This window comes from Lygodium microphyllum, chromosome 13, assembly GCF_053477565.2.
Source record: "Lygodium microphyllum isolate KBCC chromosome 13, Lygodium_microphyllum_v1.1.10, whole genome shotgun sequence".
Classification (NCBI taxonomy): domain Eukaryota; kingdom Viridiplantae; phylum Streptophyta; class Polypodiopsida; order Schizaeales; family Lygodiaceae; genus Lygodium; species Lygodium microphyllum.
Genome location: NC_141147.1, coordinates 112,716,303 through 112,725,375, shown reverse-complemented (window position 1 = coordinate 112,725,375; position 9,073 = coordinate 112,716,303). Strand labels below are relative to the sequence as shown.

The window sequence follows — 9,073 nt, the reverse complement described above, 5'->3', positions numbered from 1 at the left end:
CATGTTAGAAACAGGGATACTCTCAGAGATGCACCCTTGCCCACTGTGAGGGATTCGGGTTTTCATTAGGTACCGCCATTTCGCGAGATGACGGTGGTACAGAGGAGAGGAGATTGGAGTTCTCGCCTCCTGGCAGCGATGTTTTCTCCTCCGGTTATGTTGGGATTTCAGCAAACAGTTCGATGAGTTATCAGAAGACTTCTAGGTTGTCTAGAGCTGCCAGGCAGTATATATGCAGGAAGGAGAAAATTTTGAAAAATGCAGGAATTTTGGAGGATGATGAGCACATAGATGGTCTGTATGACAGTGTGATTTGTGCAGATACAATGGCAGAGATGGGAGATATGCTGAAAACTGATATGCTGAATTGTCATGGTAATGTATTAGTGCAATCCCTGGACATGTTTCATGAAATTGCAGATTTTGTGTCACAGATTGAGTCAGAGGCTGAGGAAACTCAGCAAAGAGTATTGAGTACTAAAGAAATTCAGCAAACAGAGTTTCCAGCTGGTTATGATCAGCTTTCAGAGAGACAGAGGGCTGAAAATTTTCAGCCAACAGAGTTTACTGCTGAAATATTTCAGCATTCAGAGTTTGGGGCTGTTTCTATGCAGTCCATAGAGCAGAGGGCTGAGAATATTCAGCCATTGGAGTGCAGAATTGCTGATTTACAGCAAGGTTTATGTAATGCAGAAGAGCATAATGAAGCCAGGGTTGACACGAAATACAAAACCGTGGATAAGAAGGTGAAGCCGGTTGCTGTACCGCTTCCACCTGACAGTGATCAGCAAATAGAGAGGGCTGCTAAACAGCAAATTTTGAGGAATCCAGAGCATATTTGTCATAAATTTTCAGCAGAGACACTTGCTGAATTGAAAATTGGAAATGGTGATTTCTTGTTACCCATAGAGAAGCAATGCTTTTAGGAGATGCTTCAGCATCATGGAAGGGGATTTGCTTTTGTCCCACATGAGATTGGATGTGTGAATCCTGATATTGTTGCTCCTATGGTCATTTTTACTATTCCTCATATCCCATGGAATCTTCGACCTATTCCAGTGCCTAAAGCACACTTGCCAAAGCTAATTGATTTATTGAATGAGAAAATCAGGATGGGAATCCTTGAGCCTTCATCTACACCATACTCAAACAGGTGGTTTACAGTTCCAAAGAAGAATGGTACTCTCCGATTTATTCAGGATATGCAGCCAGTGAACAGAGTTACTATCAGGAATGTTGGTATAGGTCCAGTTGTGGATGAGTTTGCAGAGGCATTTGCTGGACGTGCCATCTATTCTTTGGGTGATTTGTATTCAGGATATGATCAGTTTCAGCTGGCTTTGGAAAGCAGGGACATAACCACCATGAGAACTCCTATTGGGCTTGTCAGGATGTGTACCTTGCCTCAAGGTGCCACTAATTCTGTTGCGCATATGATGAATGCCATGCATAAGGTCCTTCGTGATTACATACCTCAGCTTACTATGCCTTTCTTGGATGATGTGCCCATTAAGGGGTGTGTAGAAGAAGAGAAGAATGAGAGCCTAAATGAGCAGGGATGCAGATACTTTGTGGCTGATCATATTTCAGCATGTGAGAAGATTTTGGCTAGGTTAGAAGAAGTGAACTTGACACTTTCAGGGCAAAAATCTGTTTTTGGAGTGAATGAGGTTGTCATTGTTGGGCATATGTGTGGATATTATGGCAGGAAACCCTCACCTGATAAGGTGAATGCTATAGGCAAGATTGCAGAGTATTGTTCTACCACTTCTGAGGTACGGAGATTCATTGGTGCTTGCGTGTTTTATATGATTTGGATACCTCATTTTGCACACATAGCAGATTGTTTGTAGCAGCTGCTTCGAAAGGGGCAGAAATTTTATTGGGATGAGAGTCACACTAGAGCCATGCGGAAATTGAAGAAGTTATTGCAGAATGCTCCTACTCTCAGGAAAGTGGATTATAATTGTGATAGGCCTATTGTATTGACAGTTGACACTAGTCCAATTGGCATAGGTTGGGCTGTGGGTCAAGATGATGCAGATGGAAATAGGTATGCTATTCGGTTTGGGGCGAAAGTCCTAAACGAGAGACAGAGGAGATATCCGCAAATCAAGAGGGAGTTATTGGGGATTGTCACGGCTCTCAAATGTGACAAGGAGTACTTTATTGGAGCTTCAGTTGTGGTAGAGACAGATTGCTTGCCATTGATTGGTATGATCACGAGTTGCTCTACTCCGGATATGGCCATGTTGAGATGGATTGCATACATTAAGTCATTAAATCCGGAATTTAAACACATAGCAGGGAAGGATAATCCAGTGGCAGATATGTTGTCTAGAGCCAGATATGATGATGAGGAGACTCTACTTGCAGAAGAGGATGATGCAGAAATTTCAGCCACTATGGTTGATCATGTTTGTCATGTCTATGATATTGTGGCTTTCATAGAAGAACTTTATGTTGGAGATTGGTTGCAGATTGGCAGGTACCTTAGTACACTAAGCAAAAGAGATAAATGGACAGATGAAGAGTTCAAGAAGATCAGAAGGAAAGCTTATGGTTATTTTCTCAAGGACGGATTTCTTTGGAACCATCCGAAGAAAAGAGGCGGATTACCTTTGCGGGTTGTCTGCGATAGAGAGACACAGTTACAGGTGATGAGGGAGTTTCATGAGAGTCCTTGGGCTGGTCATAGAGGAGTATGGGCTACTTATGAGAAAATCAAGGAGAAATATTGGTGGAAAGGCATGTATAGAGATGTTTCTCACTTTGTTGAGACTTGCAGAGACTGCCAGATGTATTCAGTAGTGCGTCATCGAGATGAGCTTCATCCGACCTATCCTCTATGCATTCATTATAAGTGGGCAGTTGATTTGGTTACCATGCCTATGGGACTATGGCAGATGAGATACATTGTTTTGGCTAGAGAGGATCTTACCAATCATGTTGAGGGCAGATCTTTGAGAACGAAGACCACTAGTGCAGTGTGTAAGTTCTTATTGGAGGAAATTTTCTGCAGGTATGGTTGTGTGGGTAAGATCACTGTGGATCGTGGTGAATTGGATGCAGATGAAGCTAGGGAGTTTTTCTCTCAGCTAGGAATCAAATTGGCTCTAACCATAGCATACAATCCAGAGGGAAACGGAAAGAGTGAAAGAGGGCATCCGTCGATAGTGAAAGCATTAGCCAAAGCATGCAGAGGACGGATTGGAGAATGGCCAAGACTTCTACCATTTGATTTGTGGGCTGATCGTACGACTCATAGTGTTACCACAGGATATATGCCTGCAGAGTTGATGTATGGTCAGAAACTTGTTATGCCGATTGAGACTTGTGCTTTGACTTGGTCAGTTTTACCTTGGCAGGAGGATTTGACGAGAGAGGAGCTCTTAGCTCTTCGGATTCGACAGTTAGAAAGGAGACCTGAGGATATTCAGCTAGCTATTGACAGGTTGAAGGTTGCTAAACTAAGGAATAAGGACAGGTTTGACAGTAGGCATCGCTTGCGACCAAGAGCAATAGAAGAGGGAGATTGGGTATTGGTGTTTGATAGCAGTCTTGAAAATCAGCATATTGCACTTCGGAAGATGGTGAAAAGATGGTTTGGGCCATACATAGTCAGACATGTCTTTGATAATGCAACATATGAGCTGACAGAATTGGATGGAACAGTGCTTAGAGTGCCTATTGCTGGAAAAAGAATCAAGATTTTCAAGAAAAGAGATGATGAGGATTATGCATTGGAAGAATTTTCAAGAGAAGAGCAACAACAAGAAACTCCAATGGAAGAGACAGATGATATGGCTGATAATCTTGTTGATCTACCGGAAATGCATAACGAAGAGATTGATATGTTTGTAGATCTTGATGATAACGATCATGGGTAGTTGGCCAATCCGGAGGATGCGCAGGATTAGAGGGGGTGGATGTCGTATTGCTGCGCATTCGAGGTGTGAAAACCACCCAAAAGTTGTGCATGAGATTTGTTACTTTGTACATACTTTGACGTAGACGTTGTGCTTCGCTTTGCTTGAACATTTTTCTTTCAGTTGGTTCATGTTCAATTTTACAAAAGAAACAAGCGTAAGTTCCTTAAAAGGTGAACTGTTCTTTCTCACAACTGAGAATGGAACTGTCGATATCTTGTTTATCCATCTCTTTTTACATTACACACACTTGATGCTCACACAGCAGGTTGTTATTGATTTGCCATTGATCTAACTAGGAGGTACTTTGCAATGGAGAGTGCAGATGCTCTTGTGAGTCTTTGGGGACTTTCTGAGATGCTTTGTGTTCGTACTTTTACCAAGCTTGAAGCAAAGTAAGAGACCTAGAGTTGAAGGGACATGCAATGTGAAGAGGAAAAGACGCTGCTTTTCTGTGTGTGTAAGGGAGGAAAGTGTGGCTAAATAAGTGGGCTTTTTCTGGTTCATAAAAAGAAAACAAAAGGGGAAAAGAAAACACTAATGAAGAAAGCTAAAGAGGGATTTTCAAAAGAGCTAAAGAGGGAGGGAAAAAAGAGGTGTATGTGACAGAAAAAGAAGAGTATTACGCTAAATCTGAATTCTGGAGGAGAACAATTGGTAGGAGAACAGTCGACACCCAGAAGAAAAGCAGAAGATCCGCCTATGGAATATTGATGCAATGCCTCAGCTTTGCAAAACCCTGGAGATTCTTACACGCAGATTTTACTGGTTTATGAGCTTCATGAAGGAAATGCTAAATTGGGGGAAAAAGGCGGCTTTTATGATGGCATATGGGGAAAAAGCCTGAAAAAGAAAACAGGGAGCAGAGGCTGGGAACTGGGAAAAAAAAGCAAAAGAGGGAAAGGAGAAGTTGATAATCGAAGCAGTGATGACTGATGAAGACGAGACATCAGACTGACGAGCGACTTGAAGCTGGCAAGCTGAGATTGATGAAGAGGAACGAAGTGACGCAGAGAAGACAAGCAAACGATAGACGAACGAAGAGGAACGAAGTGATGCAGAGAAGACAAGCAGACGATAGATGAAGTTGATGAAAGAGTCGAAGTTAAAGAGTCGAACGAAGCTGAGGAGACTAAAGACGCTGTTAAAGACTGCAACAAAGACGAAGAAGCATCAGCTGAATTCAATTCAGCCTTCTGCGATAACTCGGAGCAAAGGATTGGGCAGAGGGGAACAGGGCTTATGCTTTAGGCTTTCATCTTTTGTGGTGGAAGCATGTGAGACTGTATATACTGTAGTTGAGAGAGGCAGAGTTGGAAGAACTCTATAATTGTGACACAACAATATCGATTGTCTGATCAGCAATAATAATTTCATCAATTGCAGCAACTTATTCATCATCAACTTTAATTTCCAAGGCAGTAGCATATTCCGGGACAATATGTTCATTTATAGGTCTTTGGAACTTCCAAGTAGACCTCCACGTTTTCAAAGCAATCATATCAGCTACAGCACCAGCAATGGTTTGGTGCTCTAACTCGAGCAGCTGGTTCAAATCCAGAGGTGCTAAAACAATGTGATGTTAATTTTCAGTGTGCAACGTCTCAACAAGGTAGCTGTGATGATGGTGTACAACAGCAGCTTGTTCTTGAAGCCTCTCAAGGCTTGTCAAAATCGCAAGCATTGTATTAAATGCATCTACGGGCAAGTGAAATGAAACTATTTGTTCAATCACTTCTACCATAAGCAGTACCATGTACATAGCAAGCCAATTGTAGTGTTACTGGCACGCACTTCCCGCAAAGTGCCTGTTCTACAACTAATTGCTGCAGCAAATGTGTCAAGAGACTTACTTTCCAAAGCACAATTATCCAATATTGAGTCTAACAATCAAAAGCATGCAGGGCAACAGAGCAAGTGAAATCCATCTGTTGGAAATTAGACTTCTGTTGGTACCTTGGACAGTGAACCAATAAGCTTGAACAGCATGACACGACCAGTTGGTGCACTGAATGAGTGCCGGCAAAAATGAAGAAGAATACTTGACTACTGAAGTCGATTGGGGCAACTGATATCGAAACAAAGGGTTAAATCCTCATGCAGACCAGTGTATGCAGATTAGGGATCTTAATGAATCGATGTACATGCATAGTTAAGAATCTGAGCTTTGATGTGAAGTCTGGCCTTAAATGTATATCCACAGAATTTAGCATTGAATCATGCTTATGCAAGGTTGTTTCCTTTCCCATTTCCCTATGATTAACAGGATCATGTCAGAGCTCTTTCAATCATTGATCACTTTGGGTTCTTTTCTTTCCTAAGAGCAGCTGGAAGTAGCCCATACCCATGGGCTGAGCTTCAGTTAGAATAGAACTGTGAGTAGCAGGAGATGAAAGCTTAGCCTTTGTCATCTCACTTGAAGGGCTTGGATTTGATCACTTGCAAGATCATGTTGAGTTTACCCAACAAAATTCTCTTCGTATTATGCAGTTTGCCTTTGAAGATGAAGTTAGCCTATTGATGTTTTGAAAGGCAGAAATACATTGATGCAAACTTACAAACTTGCATTAGAAGCTCCTCATATTACTAATGTTGTGCATGAATGTACCCTAGTTATTTACAGATTTAGAGACTAAAAATGATGCAGAAATAGAGCTTTCAAATTGACTTTGATATGCTAAATTGACCTTCTATCCTGAAATTATTCAAAGTCCTCTGTGGTTGCGACTTTGCTTTCAGAATCCTTCGACAGCGTTTTCCATCAGCAGCTGCTGGCGACAGTTTTCTACTTGTTTTTCTCCAGTTTACAGCCTACGTTTTGCTGATTCAGCATCTCTCGTGGCTGGGTGACTGTTACTTCAGGCCGTTTTTGCTGTTTTTTGGCAGTTTTTGAGTGAGTTTTTGCCTTTCTGCACAGCAGATTTTGTCTTCTATTGACCAGATTTTGGGTTATATTGCATATGAACTCTCATTTTCTTCAGTCTGTGCTTGTGTTCTGGCTGTGTTTCCTCTCTAAATTCTATCTCTTCTCTACTTCTCTTCTTCTCATCTCCATATGGCTCCTCCGAAGCCCTGATGATAAGTTGCATGAGACATCCTTGAGATTACAGGGCCGGCTTCCGGCACATTATGGAGGTGAGGCTTATGTAGCTTCAAAGAGGGGTGACAGGAAGAAGAAGTCGAAGGCCCAATGTTACCATTGTGGCAAGAAGTCTTCCAGGAAGATGGAGTAGAAGACGAAGCGGGATGTTGACTCTACCGATGTGTCCTCTCCTTCATCAGACTCCGACTCCGACTCCGATCCTCTGGCCAAGGTGAAGTCCAAAGCGCGGAAGGGATCCTCTTCTTCGGATCTCGGGAAGGGCTTGGTGGCCCCTTCCTCGGTTGCTTTCTAGTGGTGGTGATGAGGTCATTCCTCACGACTCTCTTGTGCCAGAGAGTGAGTGTGAGCGGGTGTTCAGATGGGGCAATCGCGCCTCATCTATACTTTTATACAGGTGCACAGGTTCCAGAGAGGGACGTCCCTGATGCATCGACTTCAGTCTGGCAGAATGAAATCCTGGAGCTGGGATTGACATCCAGATTCATGATGATTTGGTTCTCTGACAGAGAGCGGGAGCCTTTCGTCTGGTGCTCACATGAGGGGACTGGCCAAAGGCGGGGAATCCATGGTCACATATGTTCAACGGCATTTTTGACAGGATGGTCTTGTATGCTACTGCAAGACATTGGTGATGAACACAGAGACATGCTATGATCTTTTCTATTTTCACGTGTTTGGTCCGATCGACATCGACATCAGGTTCTCTCTAAGGCACCTTGGTGGTGGCTTGATCACCCATTGCTTGGGTATCCATGGTTCTACTTGGTGGTTCTATGTTGTATAGTTTCTGATCCCTTTTCATTGTACTATTATATTGTATCAGATCACCCATGATCTGAGAGAGGGTATTAGCAGAGTATTTGTCAGCTCATGTGTGAGTCTGAGCTTGATCTGGGCTGGGCATTTTTATTAGGTATTTTAGGTATTTTTCTAGTGTGGCATTTTATGTCAATGGAGCATTTTATGCACCAGTTGGCCAGCATTAATGCTGGCCGACCAGCATTTATTGCTCCCCATTTTTCAGCCTATTTATACTCAGTGGCTCCTCCTCAGTCATCATCATCTTCACCATCTGCAGACTCTGTGGAGAGAGAAGCCGGAGCCAGTGCCAGTGTCCACGTAACTAGTGACTATTCAACAGGAAGTGTGTAAGATGCTTCAAACCAGAAGGAGAAGTTGGTGAGCCCATAAAAGTATGAACAATGAATTCCTTGTTTTCACCTGCTCAATTTACTATCACTATCAGATGGTGTAAAGAATAGGGCAAAAAAGGTATGCGTGTTTTGATGTTTTGATGTTTTACAAATGCGTGTTTTGATGTTTTACAAATGTCTCTTATGTTTCTAAACTTTGGTTCATTATGTGTACATAAAGGTAACAAAATCACAAATGATGGTACAAGAGATAATGGAACAATGAAAGCTAAGGAGGTCATTGGCCCTAATGTCTCTTCAAATCACGATACAGGTATATGTCTTTATTTCTACTAAACTTTGAAAATTAAAATTTGTACATATTTTACATCTTGCTTTATTAGGTGATTCATTTTGAGATTAACTAGCTTTAATTAGTCTCTTTGTCTAATTAAAAATGTTCATAGTTATTCATATATTTAAACTTTGAGTAATTGTGTGTATATATATAAATATAGATTAAAGAACAACAAAAGGTGGGAAAAGAGGTAATGTAAGAAAGGGAGATCAGGAGGTTACTTGCAATAATGTTTCTTCAAGTCAAGATGTAGGTACCAACTTTAAGGATCAAAAACTTGTACAAATTTGGTGACCGAAATTGATACAAAATATCTAATTACTTTCTTTTGTGTTATTGAAATTTTTCATAACCTTGTATTATCATGAGCTTTGGTTAATTCTATGTATATATAGGTAAACAAGTTACTAAAGATAACACAAGAGAAAGGAAGAAATTGAGATTGCTTGCCTTAACACTTCTTCAAGCCAAGAATCAGGTATTACTAGCTTTCTTATGTTGATAATGAGTCATTTTTTGAAATGGTTATACTAACTAATGATATTTGATC

The 9,073-nt window shown here is 41.4% G+C and overlaps 1 long non-coding RNA gene across 1 annotated transcript; it reads left to right on the top strand.

Annotated features, from left to right (window-relative positions):
* Positions 1-8,200: 8,200 nt before the first annotated feature.
* Positions 8,201-8,756, top strand: LOC148027071 (uncharacterized). The gene is made up of 3 exons (XR_015692789.1): positions 8,201-8,304; positions 8,407-8,499; positions 8,684-8,756. It is a non-coding gene; the product is annotated as an uncharacterized LOC148027071 (long non-coding RNA).
* The last annotated feature ends 317 nt before the right edge of the window (positions 8,757-9,073 follow it).